This window comes from Physeter macrocephalus, chromosome 6 (genome assembly GCF_002837175.3).
Source record: "Physeter macrocephalus isolate SW-GA chromosome 6, ASM283717v5, whole genome shotgun sequence".
NCBI classification, from domain to species: Eukaryota; Metazoa; Chordata; class Mammalia; order Artiodactyla; family Physeteridae; genus Physeter; species Physeter macrocephalus.
This window is the reverse complement of record NC_041219.1, coordinates 45,239,769-45,253,984: the sequence shown is the minus strand read 5'-3', so window position 1 is coordinate 45,253,984 and position 14,216 is coordinate 45,239,769. Positions and strand designations below refer to the sequence as shown.

Sequence of the window (14,216 nt, the reverse complement as noted above, 5' to 3'; positions counted from 1 at the left end):
GGGAAGATCCCACATGCTGCGGAGCAGCTGGGCCCGTGAGCCATGGCCGCTGAGCCTGCGCGTCCGGAGCCTGTGCTCCGCAACAGGAGAGGCCACAACAGTGAGAGGCCCGCGTACCGCAAAAAAAAAAAAAAAAAAAATTAGTAGAGATAGGAAACTGTATTCAATATCTTGTAATAACTATAATAATGGAAAATAATCTGAAACTATATATATCTATGTATAGAACGGAATCACTTTGCTGCAGATCTGAAACTAACACAATATTGTAAATCAACTATACTTAAATAACAATCCCTTTAATATGTTAACCTAGATAACATGTTTTAAGAAAAATAGCTATATTTTCTAAAATAAAAAATTAGTAAGAGAATGGCATTGCTTTACATTTTTGCATATCTCTTTAATATGTGGCTTAATAGAAGAAAGAAAAAAAAAAAACTAGTAGAGACCAAACAGGACAATGCAACAAACCACAAAACATAAGAGACACATTTATAGAGTATGGAATTCTAAGCAGATTTTGTAAGAATTCCAGGAAAAATATAGAAATATATTTAAAATAAAATAATAGTAGCTAACACATTTAAAATGGGACTTACCATGTGCCAGTGTTCCAAGCTCCTTACATATATTAGCTATTTTAATCTTTGCAATAACTATGTGAAATGGATGCTCTCATTATCCCATTTTACAGATGGTGAAATTGAGGGGCAAAGTAGATAAAGGAACGTGTCCACACACCTGGTAAGTGGTAAAACTAAGATTGCACTCAGGTGGTCTGGCTTCAGAATCCATGCTCTTTACCACTACATTATATTGCTTTCCACGTGAACTTTTATCCCCCAATAAATATATAGTAGCTCTTGACAGGCTATCCAGATTGTCTAGGTTCCTTGTCCTGTTCGTTCATTACATAGCCTACCTTCTTTTTTACCCTCTTCCCTCCCTGCCTTATCCCCCGCACCCCCAGAACACTATGACATAATTGTTAAACACATTTCTAACTTTTTTCTCTTTTTGAATATCTGTATTAAATTTTCTTGTCCTAGATCTCCTCTCTACATAGGGATGACCTTTTCCCCTACATTTAACCCTACTTAGAAAGCCTTCATACAAGCCCTAACCTTTGCCTAGAAGCTTCCCTCTTTTTTTTTTTTTTTTTTTTTTTTTTTTTTTGCGGTATGCGGGCCTCTCACTGTTGTGGCCTCTCCCGTTGCAGAGCACAGGCTCCGGACGCGCAGGCTCAGCGGCCATGGTTCACAGGCCCAGCCGCTCTGCAGCATGTGGGATCTTCCCGGACCGGGGCACGAACTCGCGTTCCCTGCATCGGCAGGCGGACTCTCAACCACTGCACCACCAGGGAAGCCCCAAGCTTCCCTCTTTTTACCAGTGCTTCTTGTACCTGTTCACGAGGTTTAGAAAGGACGCTATTTTGAATTGCAGTGTAGCAAGATTTCTGACTCAACACCCATGGCCCAAACCAGCTTCATATGTTTGAAACTAAGCAAAACCTCCTGAGTGTGTTGCCATAAACGTGCATTAGGAATTTTTTCCGATGTTGCAAATAGTTTCTGTGGGTAGGAAGTAAATTTAAATCTGTATATCTTTAGAGTAGGAACATTTTCTGTGTGAAGGTCCTTGCTGACTCTGGTAAGAAAAAAAAGGTCCCCTTGCCTCCTTCCCCCTTTTCTTCTGAGCTCTGTAGTATAGGGCTTTCAGAACATCCTAACAGCTGAGTTTTATATCTGCTAAGTCAGTCCATATGTTTGTAAATAATCTCCCATTAGTTTTATGCTAAAGATCCCCTTGTAGCTTGGCTTTTGGTCAACTGACTCAGTGTTACTAAATTTATATTTAATCCCAACTAAGGTGGTTAGTATGAATGTTTTTAGAAAAGTCTTGATAAATTTGAAGGAAAACTATTTTTTTGATGTACTCTTAGAATTTCATAGGTGTTACATGAAAAGTGTTTGAGAATCTAGAAAAACGTGGTCCCCTGCATAGGGATCATATGCTAGTTTAGATAGTTTAGAATAAGAGCTGAGATATGTAGTTCTGAAGTCACTATTTGTACTCATGAAATAGTAGGTGAGTTTCTCAGTGTGCATGGTTCATTTTATCCATTCCTGCCTATTTCAGCTGCACCTCCTGATCTTTTTCCTTTTGCTTTCTAGGTTCCATCCTTCCTTAGGGTCTCAGAGAATGCCCCCCTAGCGTGCCCCTTCCCTCTGGTTATTTTCATTCTTTCTTTCTTCATGCATTTATACTTAGAGATTATATGTTTATTTGTGGGACTTTTTGATTGTTTAATGTGTGTTTCCCTCACTAGTTTATAAACTCTATGAAGGCCTTACCTGTTACTGTTCATTTTAATTTTATCTTACCTGTTAATTTTGTTTTGCCACTTTATATCTAGCATCTCTCTAGCTTGATACCTAGTTGGTGCTGAATAAATGTTAATGAGTGAATGAAGTGAACGTGAAATACTGGAGAGACTGGGAAGAAAGCCACTCTTGGAACATTTGGTATTAGGTTCCCCCACCCAACTCTTTCTCGAAGAGCAAGTACAGAGTATCCCGCTAAGGATGAGTCTCTAGTTCCTTTATAATATTTAGAGGGTCATGGTTTTTTGTACCGTTTTTCCCTCTCCATCATTCATTTTGAGAAAAGTAATTCTCAATTTTTGTGAAATTGTCAAGATATATAAACTACAGAGTATTTGTATCTCTATCACTATATACACTTCTGCCCCAGGTTGAACCAAAAGTTCTCTCTTGCTTCAAGTAAGGAGCTAGTACATATTTGGGAGCATTATGTTTTGGCCAATTGATTAGAGAATTTAAATTTTTTCCTTTTTAATATACTTAATTTTGTCTGAGGCTTTGGGAGATCATCATGGCATATTTAAGTCAAAGGACTTAATTTTTATTAAAGTGGCAAGCATTCATTTTGCAATTTAAAAGCTCAAGCTCAAACCAAGAGTTTAATGTTTGAATACTTCTGCTTCTTGCCCATTGATTTCTTACCTCCTCCATTTCAGAGTGCTCTTGTGAGATATGTGATGCTCCTGAAAGCGCTTGTCTCAGTCTACTCAGTTTCAAAAATTGTTTTCATAAGAACATCAGACAGCCTTAAACTTGGTGTGCTGGTAGTGGGACTAAAGTACCACAAACAGACTTTATTCCTAGGAAAACTTTCCTTCCTTCTAATTTCTTTCTTTTGTTACTTTAGGCTTTCTAAATTATCTTTGTTCTTTGGAGGTGTTTGGAAATTTCTTTTCCTAGTAAAAGAGTTGCATAAAATAAGATTTAGAAAAGTTATAGTTTAACAAATGCTCTTGTACGCTATTCATAATAAAGACTGATCAGTTAGTTTACAAATTACTTTAAAGATGCAAATTGCTAAGCGGTGGTGTTATGGGTTCTTGGCTTTTCAGGATGTCATCCCTTTTAGCCCTGTAGCTAAATATCAAGAGGCTACATGTTCAAACATAAAGCATTAGCCTCTGCCAACATTACATCAGCTCTACAAAACCTCATTGGCTAATTATCCCCTGGGACTAGGACATGGATTTGGCGGCTTGTGAAAGCTGCTATTTCCAATTTCTCCCTTCCTGGCTGTGACATATCCCAAAGGAATGAAGTTGAGAAATAACCATCTTCTTCTGAAAGCTCTCAACCTCTCATTCCCACAGTGGTTCTCATGGTCAGGGATAGAAGATCCCTTCCACTTGAGGAGGCCTTGTAGCTGATGATACATTCTTTAAGTAGTGGCCAAGGCACCCTGAATGAGCCATGGAAGGGTGATGGCAAGGAGCCTCATGTTCCTTGCAGTATGTTTTCTGGGTGGTTATCTGTGAGAATCCTAGTGCTTTTGTTGGGATCCGCTTTATATTGCCAAAATTGAAGAAGTTGGAAGTCCAGGGTTGGGGACCATATGTGATCATCATCTGTGTTAGTTGACATTCAGTGTAAGAATTAGTGTAGACATTTAACATTGCCTTTAATGAGCATCTATAAAGTAACTTTCTTGAGAGCAACTGTGGATAGTCAAAAGAACTGTATGATCTTAATCTTTTTTAGTCTCGGTTTTTTTCACCATAAAATAAAGATGTAGTACCTGCTTTATTTTCCTCAGAAGGTGTTGTGCGGGTGGAATGAGGTAAGACATGTGAACAGTGTCTCCAAGAACATGCTGACTATTAGTCGCCCTATGCAGTGGGCCCATTTTACGCCTCCTCTTACTTGACTTTTCTTTACCATTTGACCCTATTCAGTGCTCTCTCCTTTTTCTGTACTACTCTGGGTTCTTTGTGTAATCTTGGTTAATCTAAGCATAAAATCAGTTTTTTGGAAGAGTCTTGGATAGTGCACAGCCTCAATAAGAAGGCTGTCTAATAAAGGTCGGAAAGTGAGCAGAACTGAGCGAGGCAAGACATAGCGAAGACCGTGTCACAGGACTAGTCTGCTGAGGACTCTGTCACTGGCACTGCTTACTGGACTTTCTCTGCCACTGCTGCTGGCCTGGTCTCCAGTGAATGCCTGCAGCTATTGGCAGTGCCACCAGTAGATACTTGCCATAGTGCCAGGGATAATTTCTGATTATATTTTCCACATTTGTGTCATTCCCCCAATTTTCAAAGTTCTAGATGAGAGGATCTGATTGGCTGGACTTGGGTTGTATTTGTGAGCTGGATGCCAGGATGCGGAGAGAGGGACTCTGTAGTAGGAAGAGAGGCCTGCCTTCCCCCTATCTTGGAATTTCCCCCAAATAGGAAAGGTATTCAGATCTGGGCAGCTAAACTATAGACAACATTCTCTCTTCAACTTGCCTTCTACCTCTCTGTCCACTGTTGAATCTCTTTTGCAGTCTTCTCTTCTTCTTCTTGTCCCTTAAATGTCAGTTTTTCCCAGGTTTAGTCCGTGACCCATTTTTCTTCTCAGTCTGCACATTCTCCCTAGCAATCTCATCCCAACTCGTGGCTTCAGCTACCACTTATTCAGGATGTCTGCATCTATATCTCTAGCCCCACCATATTTCCTGAGCTCTAGTAGCTTCATTTAATCTACTACTTCGTTCCACCTGGACATCTAGACGACTACATACACTTCAGGCTTTTACAGATTTAAAGTTGCTGTTACCAGTCCCCACAACTACCCCTGCGTTCCCTAACTCGAGACTAGTTTCCTACCCAGAAAATTAGGAGTCATTCTCAATTCCTCTTTGCCTATATTCCTCACATCTGTTTGGTCTCTGAGTTCTGTAGATTCTACCTTTACTTTGACTTCTCGTATTTTGTCTCACTGCCCTAGATCAGACTGTCATCGTTTCTCACTGTGGTTTCAGTAGCCTTCTTACTAGTCTCTCTGCCTATAACCTGGTTCTTCTCTAGTCTGCCCTTCCTACAGCTGCCAAGATACTTTTTCTTACAATCAGTTCTAATCATTTTATTCTTCTCAGAATGCTTCAATTTCTTATGGGGTAAAATTTAAACTATTATACTTTATTATATTATCTATTTGGCCTCTGACTAATTATCCTCCTATCACTTCTAACTTCACAGTCTCCAGCAATGCTAAACTGCTTTTAGTTTCCAGAACATTCTGTGCTCTTTTAACTTTCTGTTCCTTTGTGTATAATCTTCCCTCTGCCTTGACCGTTCCTCTCTCTGTTTGCCAGCCGACTAACTTCTGCTTTCAAGTCCCAGCTCAAGGGCTCCCTCTTCCGAGATGCCTGCTGTCTTTGATTCCAGATGGACTTAGGTGCTCCTTCTCCTGTGCTCTCCCTATTCTTGGGACAGACCACCAGAGGGTTAGTTTTACTGCATTATTGTTCCTAGCAGAGCTCAGCAGTAAGCTCCTTGAATGCAGGGATGGTGTCTTATTTCTGTATCCACAGTTCCTGTCACAGCAGGTACATAATTTAATTTATTTAAGGACTAAATGAATGAAAGTACTTTGAAAGGGGAAGTGCTGTACAGATGTAACAGTATTTTCATTATCAGCATTTTCTTGTAAACATTAGGCCTTTCTAACTCTAAAGTTCTGTGATCTATAAATGAGTTCTGAGGGGACAATTCTGATTTTTAAAATTAATTAATTAATTAATTAATTTATTTGGCTGTGCCAGGTCTTAGTTGCGGCAATGCAGGATCTAGTTCCCTGACCAGGGGTCAAACCTGGGCCCCCTGCATTGGGAGCTCAGAGTCCCAGCCACTGGACCACCAGGGAAGTCCCAACAATTCTGATTTTATTTCATTCTTTTATCTATCTGCAGGCGGCCAGAGGTCCAAGAGCCCTCCCAGCGCCTCAGATGAGTTTGCTTTCTCTATGATCAGCCTTATACTCTTTCCCCAAGAAGTTGATTAGACATACTTTCCTTTGGTTTTTTCAGCCTTCCACCTAATACACATTTTAATCCTAAATAATGATTTGCTTCATGTGTGATTCCATTTCCTTACCCCACAACCACCGATTGAATCATTTTGCTCTAGTTGCTCTAAATGCTTTAGTTATCATAAATTATACAGTGGCTGGAAATGTACACATTATCAGTATTCTAGAGATTCTCTAAAGAACCTAGAGAATTAATTATCTGTCTATTTGCCTGGACTGCTGGTTCTGCAGTTGCCTTTTCTCCTATCCCACAGCTCTCATCCTGGTTCTGTGCTTCTACCAGGGGCCTTGGCAAAACAAGCAGTGTATAGTTTAACTTCACTCATACTTTATTTTTTAGGACTTGGCAGTTGTCTCTTGATTTATTGCACTGGGAAGAATACGTTTTGATTTTTCTTTTCTTTTTTTTTTTTCTTTCTTGTTCCTCCCTCTGAGGGAGCCTGCGTCATTGAGAAATGTTTAACCTCATGGCCTTGTACAGGGGCTGGAAATTTGCCTAAGGGAACTTGAAGCTGGTAGTGTTTTTACTCAGATTCCCCCTTATGGGCAGGGGGATTTCAGCAGGGCCTGCCAAAACAGAAAGATGTTGGGAAATTTTTTAGTAGCAAAGCCATTGCCATTAGGTTGGTGAAAGTATTTGGAGAGTTTTCTGGAGAGAAGCTTAGGCACTTTGAAATCCCTCTGGGAGAAAGCTGTAGCTTTACCAGGTACAAACAAAAATTCAGGCTGAGAAACTTAGCTTCTCAGATGTGTGGTATGTTGTTATAAGAAAACTTTGACCAGTTGGATGAGAAAGAGAAGCTAACCATAGTTTGAGGAGTTTACAAACTCTCACTTAGGGAAAATAGCCGTAGGCTGGGGCAAATCTCTATGGACTGTGGGAAGAATTTGGCTTTTTATCAATTCTGGATTATCCTAAGAGTAGATCATCACAGGGATTTTCTTTGGCAAGCCTCTTGTTCAAATTCTTATTGATATTGTCACTCTATTCTATTTACAAAAGCACTTTGTTGATACAAACAAGATATTTGCCCAGTGAGAGTTAGAATAGATGATCTTTTGTGCCCAAACAATGATCTCCCTATTAGGAGAAGGTGAGATCCAGCGAATGTTTAGAATATGACTACCTCTGCTTATTTTTATCTTTGTGTCACCGATGAGGAAAAGTTATACAGTTGTTTGCCAGTATGGAATGATAAGCTGTGCAGGCTCTGGGCCTTGACAAGGGAAGAATTGTGCAGTTAGACCATCTGTGGCAGCTTTGTGACTTCCTGGAAAATTGGAAACAACTGCACAGCACTTAATGCAAATATAGGCATTCCTGCCCACTCTAAAAGTTGCACCCATCCAGCAGGTTGTCTTTCTATGCACTGGCTCTTCTGTTAGGCCGGATGATTGAGGGTTGGTAATATGCGTGGCTAACTTCTCTCTTTTAATCAGCAAGTATTTATTTATTACTGATTATATGTATACTTAACACTCTGGTAGGTACTCTGGGGGATTCCTGAGAAGTAGAAGGAATGATTCTGAGACTCAAGAAATTTGCATTCTTGTTGGCGATACAGTGGTTAGTGAGGATTATAAAATCCTAAGAAAAAAGAAAGAAATGAGGTCAGGAAAACTTCACAATGGAGGTAAGATTAGAGCTGGACCTAAGAGGAAAAGTGCTGTTAGCGTAGGTAACAGGAGTCGGAGGGGGGAAGGGTTGAATCAGATGGCGTTCAGGTAGGAGGAGTATCCTAAGGCAAGATCTGGAAACTAGACTAGGCTGGTATGTCAGAAGAATAAGGTTTCACCTTGATTGGAATAGGAGGTATGGTATAGTTGAAAGAGAAGATTGGGTTGAATAGATAATAAGGAGCTGGTTAATCGAAGACCCTGAATGTTAAATTGGAGAGTTTGGCCCTAATCGGATAGTGGGGAGTCATTTTTAAGCTCTTGAGTAATTATTTATCAACCCATTTCTTTCAGTAATTACTATTATTATTATTATTTTTTGGAGTATAATTGCTCCACAATGTTGTGTTAGTTTCTCCTCTACAGCGAAGTAAATCAGCTATATGTATACATATATCCCCTCCCTCTTGGACCTCCCTCCCACCCTCAATAATTATTTTTTAAATTGAAATTTTGGTTGAGATAACTGTAGATTTACAGGCAGTTGTAAGAAATAATACAGAGAGATCCTTTGTACACAGTAATTAACTTTTTAAGTGCTAAGTTTGTGAGAGTCACTTCAAAGCTCGCTTAAAGGTATAAGATGTTACACCTGCTTTTCACAAGCATACAGGGAAAGGATATGTATATACATCCTTATTTTAAAAAGATTTATTTATTATTATTTATTTATTTTATTAAGTTTTGGCTGTGTTGGGTCTTCGTTGCGGTGCATAGGCTCTTCGTTGTGGCACATGGGCTTCTCTGTAGTTGTGACGTGTAGGTTTTCTCTTCTCTAGTTGTGGCGCGCAGGCTCCAGGGCACGTGGGCTCTGTAGTTGTGGTGCACGGGTTCCAGGGCATGTGGGCTCTGTAGTTGTGGCGCTCAGGTTCCAGAGCACGTGGGCTCTGTAGTTTGTGGCACACGGGCTCTAGTTGAGGCGCGCGAGCTGAGTAGTTATGCCATGCAGGCTTAGTTTCTCTGCGGCATGTGAGATTTTAGTTCAAACCCATGTCCCCTGTGTTGGAAGGCGGATTCTTTACCACTGGACCACCAGGGAAGTCCCTACATCCTTTTTAGTAGATACTGTTTAACAAAATATGAAGCATAAAATGTGTGCCGTATGAGCAGGGCTCTTAGAGAAACAGTGAATCACTTTTGGGAGGGGGTTAGGAAAGGCTTGTAGTGCTGGTGCCATGTGAAATTATTCACTCAGCCCCTCATATATCCCAGGGCCTGTGCCAGGTGCTAGGGGTGCAGAGGTGAACAAGATAGACATGGCTCTTGTCCTCGTGCAGCCTGAAATTTATTGGTGAAGGCAGACAAGTAATTACAATAAAATAGAATGGGAGTTATAATGGGAAATTCAGAATGCCACGGGAGAGCAGAGCAGGGGGATCCAAGCAATTCTAGGGTACATCGTAGGAAGGTCTCACAGAGGGAGGGGTATTTAAGCTATGATCTGAGGGAGGTTTCAGCAGAGAGGACAATGTGAACATCTGAAGGTGAGAAGTAAAACAGCACCTTCAAGGAACTAATGGACTTCTATTACAGCTGGTATATAGAGACAGTGTAGTATAATGGATTTGAGGGTGGGCTCTGGAACCTGACTGCCTGGGTTTACATCCTGGCCCTACCACTTACTAGTTGCCCTTGGACAGTTATTTAGCTGTGTCTCAGTTTCCCCATCTGAAAACCGACATAACAGTAATTTCTACCCCATAGATTAGGACTAAGTGATTTCTGACATATAATGCCCTTAGATTAGTGCCTGGCACACAGCATGTGCTCAGTACATGTTAGCTGTTACTGCTGTTGCTGTGACTTCAGCTATAAAATGTGAAATGATGAATGGTAAGAATAACTCAGAAATTCAAGGGGGCCTTAAAAGACATGTTAGGAGTTTGGGCTTTATCCTCAGCGCAGTGGGAAGTCATTGAAGGGCTTTGGGTAGAGGCATGACGTTAGATTTGCGTTTTAGAAAGATTGTTCTGGTTTCAGTGTAGAAGATGAATTGAAGGGGCTTAAGAAGGATGGCAGGGAGACCAAATAAGCAGTTGCAGAAGTCCAGGTGAGGGATGGTAGTCATGAGGAAATGGTTCAATTGAAAAGGCGTTTGCTAATCCAGCCATTCAACAAATACTTATTGAATGCTTTCTGTGTGCCAGGTAGACTTCTCAATTCTGGAGGTAGATTTCTCATGGAGTTTACGTTCTGTTGGTGAGAGGGAGGTAGTGACAACGAGCAAATATTAACATAATATTAGGAATGATAAGTGCTGTTTAGAAAAAGAAAGCAGAGAAAGGGGATAGATGGTAAGAGTCTGTAGCTAATTTAGAAATGGTGGTCATGGGAATTCCTTAGCGGTCCAACAGTTAGGACTCTGCGCTTTCACTGCTGAGGGCGCAGGTTTGATCCCTGATCGAGGAACTAAGATCCCACAAGCCGTGGGGCATGGCCAAAAAAAAAGAAAAAGAAAAGAAAAGAAAAGAAATGGTGGTCAGGGAAGGCCTTTTTGAGGAAGTGACACTTAAACAGAGACCTGAATGAAGTGAGGGTTTTTCTGGGGAAAAACTTTCCAGGCACAAGTGTGATCATGCTTAGCATGTTCAAGGACTAGTAAGGACAGGGAGGAAATATGAGTGAGGAACGCATGTGCCACAGGGACAGAGATCTTGTTCCCCTAGAATTGCCTTGAGCAGCATCTGGCACATACGCTCAATACTTGTTGATTGGATAGATGTGCAGGTGGATAGATGGAATTTCAAGTGAATGAACAAAATAAATGATATATTCTCCCAAATAAGTCTGGAATCTAGGAAGATGGGGGGAAAGTTGTAGGTAAGCTTCCCAACTAGAATCTTTCTTTCTTATGAGAGGTTAAGAGAAAGGACTCTGGAGCTAGACTGTTAGGTTCAGATCCTGGCTTTGCCATCTGCTAGATGTGTGACCTTAGGCAAGTTACTTATCTTTTTGGTGCCTCAGTTTCTTCATCTGAAAAATGGGAACAACAGTAGTACCTACCTCATGGGGTCATTGCAGGGTTTCTAAGCCTCCGCACTATTGACATTAGCGGCTGGATAATTCTGTGTTGTGAGGGCTGTCCTGTGCGTTGTAGGGTGTTTAGCAGCGTCCCTGGCTGCTGCCTACTAGATGCCAGTAGCTCCCTCCAGTTGTGATAAGCAAAAATGTTTTCACACATTGCCATATGTCTCCTTCTGGGCAAATCACCCCGAGTTGAGAACCCTGGGTTTTTTGAAGATTAAAGGAGCTGGTATGTGTAAAGCACCTAGAACAGTACCTGGCATATGTGCTGTCATTAAGATTAGCAAAGTGGCTTCTAGGGAAAAATAAGTGTTTCTCCTCGACAGCTTAGTCTCCCATTTGATTAAGTAAATAACAAAAACTTTAAAGCACAGTTGCTGATGGAGTGTAAAAAAATGGGTTTGTCTATCTCCAATAAAATTTATTTATGCACGCTACCACTTTCTGTGGATGGAATGCCTTCTGTTCATTCAGGAAACGCTGACCCTACTTTTAGATACAAAAATGTATCTCAATTGGAAATTTCTTCAAGGTGGAGGAATGTTAGTAATAGGTTCTTTCCACAGGAACTGGGATTTGGGGCCACTTTTTTGTAAGGTAAGAATTTGGTTTCTAAGATGAGAGTACACTTCTCTTTGGGTGCACAGTGGCTTTCAACACAGCTGCTAATGGAAACCATCATCTATCCTAGTCAGAACTCACCATCCATAATAAGCATGATCAGTATTTATTGTATTTGGCCATTGAAGAATTGAAATAATAGTGTGTTCAAGAACATTTTGTGGTTATAAATTTTTTTCCAGTTTCATTGAGAAACAGTTGACACATATCACTGTGTAAGTTTAAGGCAAACAGCTTGATGGTTTGGTTTACATATATTCTGAAATGATTACCAAAAATAGGTTCAGCAAACATTCATGTTCTCATATAGATACAATAAAAAGAAAAGTAAGATGAAAAGAAAAAAAGAAAACAAAATTTTCCCTTGTGATGAGAACTCTAAGGATTTACTCTCTTAACATTTCTCCTGTATGTCATACGGCAGTGTCAGCTATAGTCATCCCATTGTGATCATGGTTACATTTTATAGAGTCCATTTTCATTGCATATCATCTGTGCTTGCTGCTAGCTAGTGCCTTGGGTTAGCTGTTTGCAAATAGTGTTTACCTTCTGTGTATCTTAACTTTGCTTAAGCTGTGAATGTGGTGATAAATGGGGAGCATCATTAGTTTTAGAAATGTGGTATAGAAAAACATCAACTGACAAATGCAGCAATCAGAATGAGATAACTGAATAAATCTTTTAAAGTCATAAGATCAGGAATAAGACAAGGATACCCACTCTTGGCACTTTTATTCAACACAGTATTGGCAGTCTTAGCCACAGTAATCAGACAAGAAAAAGAAATAACAAGAATCCAAACTGGAAAGGAAGAAGTAAAACTGTCACTGTTTGCAGATGACATGATGCTATATGTAGAAAATCCTAAAGATGCCACCAGAAAATTACTGGAGCCCATCAGTGAGTTTGGTAAAGTTGCAGCATGCAAAATTAATATACAGAAATCTTGTATTTCTATACACTAACAACAAACTATCAGAAAGAGAAAGTAAGGAAACAATCCTTTTTACCATCACATCAGAAAGAATGAAATACCTAGGAATAAACCTACCTAAGGAGATAAAAGACCTGCTCGGAAAACTGTAAGATACTGATGAAAGAAATTGAAGACAACACAAACAGATAGAAAGATATACTGTGTTCTTGGATTGGAAGAATTAATAGTGTTAAAGTGACCATACTACCCAAGGCAGTCTACAGATTCAGTGCAATCCCTATCAAAATGCCAATGGCATTTTTCACTGAACTAGAACAAATAATTTTAAAATCTGTATGGAAACACAAAAGACCCGAATAGCCAAAACAATCTTGAGAAAGAACAGAGCTGGAGGAATCACAGTCATATTCCCTGACTTCAAAAGTCATATTCCCTGAGTACAAAGCTGCAATGCACAAAAACAAACACATAGATGAATGGAACAGAATAGAAAGCCCAGAAATAAACCCATGCACTTCTGGTCAATTAATCTATGGCAAAGGAGAAAAGAATATACAATGGAGAAAAGGCAGTCTGTTCAATAAGTGGTGCTGGGAAAACTGAACAGCTACATGTAAAAGAATGAAATTAGAACATTCTTTAACACCATATACAAAAATAAACTCAGATTAAAGACATAAATGTAAGACTGGAAACCATATAACTCCTAGAATAAAACATAGATAGACCACTCTGACATAAATCATAGCAGTATTTTTTTGGATCTGTCTCCTAAAGCAAAGAAAATAAAAGCAAAAATAAAGGTAGGACCTAATTAAATTTAAAAGCTTTTGCACAGCAAAGGAAACCATTAACAAAACGAAAAGACAGCCTACTGAATGGGAGAAAATATTTGCAAATGATATGACCAATAAGAGGTTAAATTCCAAAATATATAAACAGCTCATACAACTCAATATCAAAAAAACCCCAAACAAACCCCCAAAACCGATTTAAAAGTGGGCAGAAGACCTGAATAGACATTTTTCCAAAGAGGACGTGCAGATGGCCAACAAGCACATGAAAAGATGCTCAACATCACTAATCATCAGGGAAATGCAAATCGAAACCACGAGATATCACCTCACATCTGGCAGAATGGCTATCATCAAAAAGAACACAAATAACACGTTGGCAAGCAGAAGCAAGAAGAACGACAACCCTGCAGCCTGTGGAACAAAAACCACATTCACAGAAAGATAAACAAGATGAAAAGTCAGAGAGCTATGGACCAGATGAAGGAACAAGATGAAACCCCAGAAAAACAACTAAATGAAGTGGAGACAGGAAACCTTCCAGAAAAAGAATTCAGAATAATGATAGTGAAGATGATCCAGGACCTCGGAAAAAGAATGGAGGCAAAGATCAAGAAGATGCAAGAAATGCTTATTAACAAAGACCTAGAAGAATTGAAGAACAAACAAACAAGTGAACAATACAATAACTGAAATGAAAAATACACTAGAAGGAATCAATAGGAGAATAACTGAGGCAGAAGAACAGATAAGTGACCTGGAAGA

The 14,216-nt window shown here is 39.8% G+C and overlaps 1 protein-coding gene across 4 annotated transcripts in view; it reads left to right on the top strand.

The window, feature by feature from the left end:
* The window catches only part of MRTFA (myocardin related transcription factor A), a 205,537-nt gene that overhangs the window by 111,832 nt on the left and 79,489 nt on the right, over positions 1-14,216 (top strand). The gene's annotated exons all lie outside the window — the stretch shown is intronic.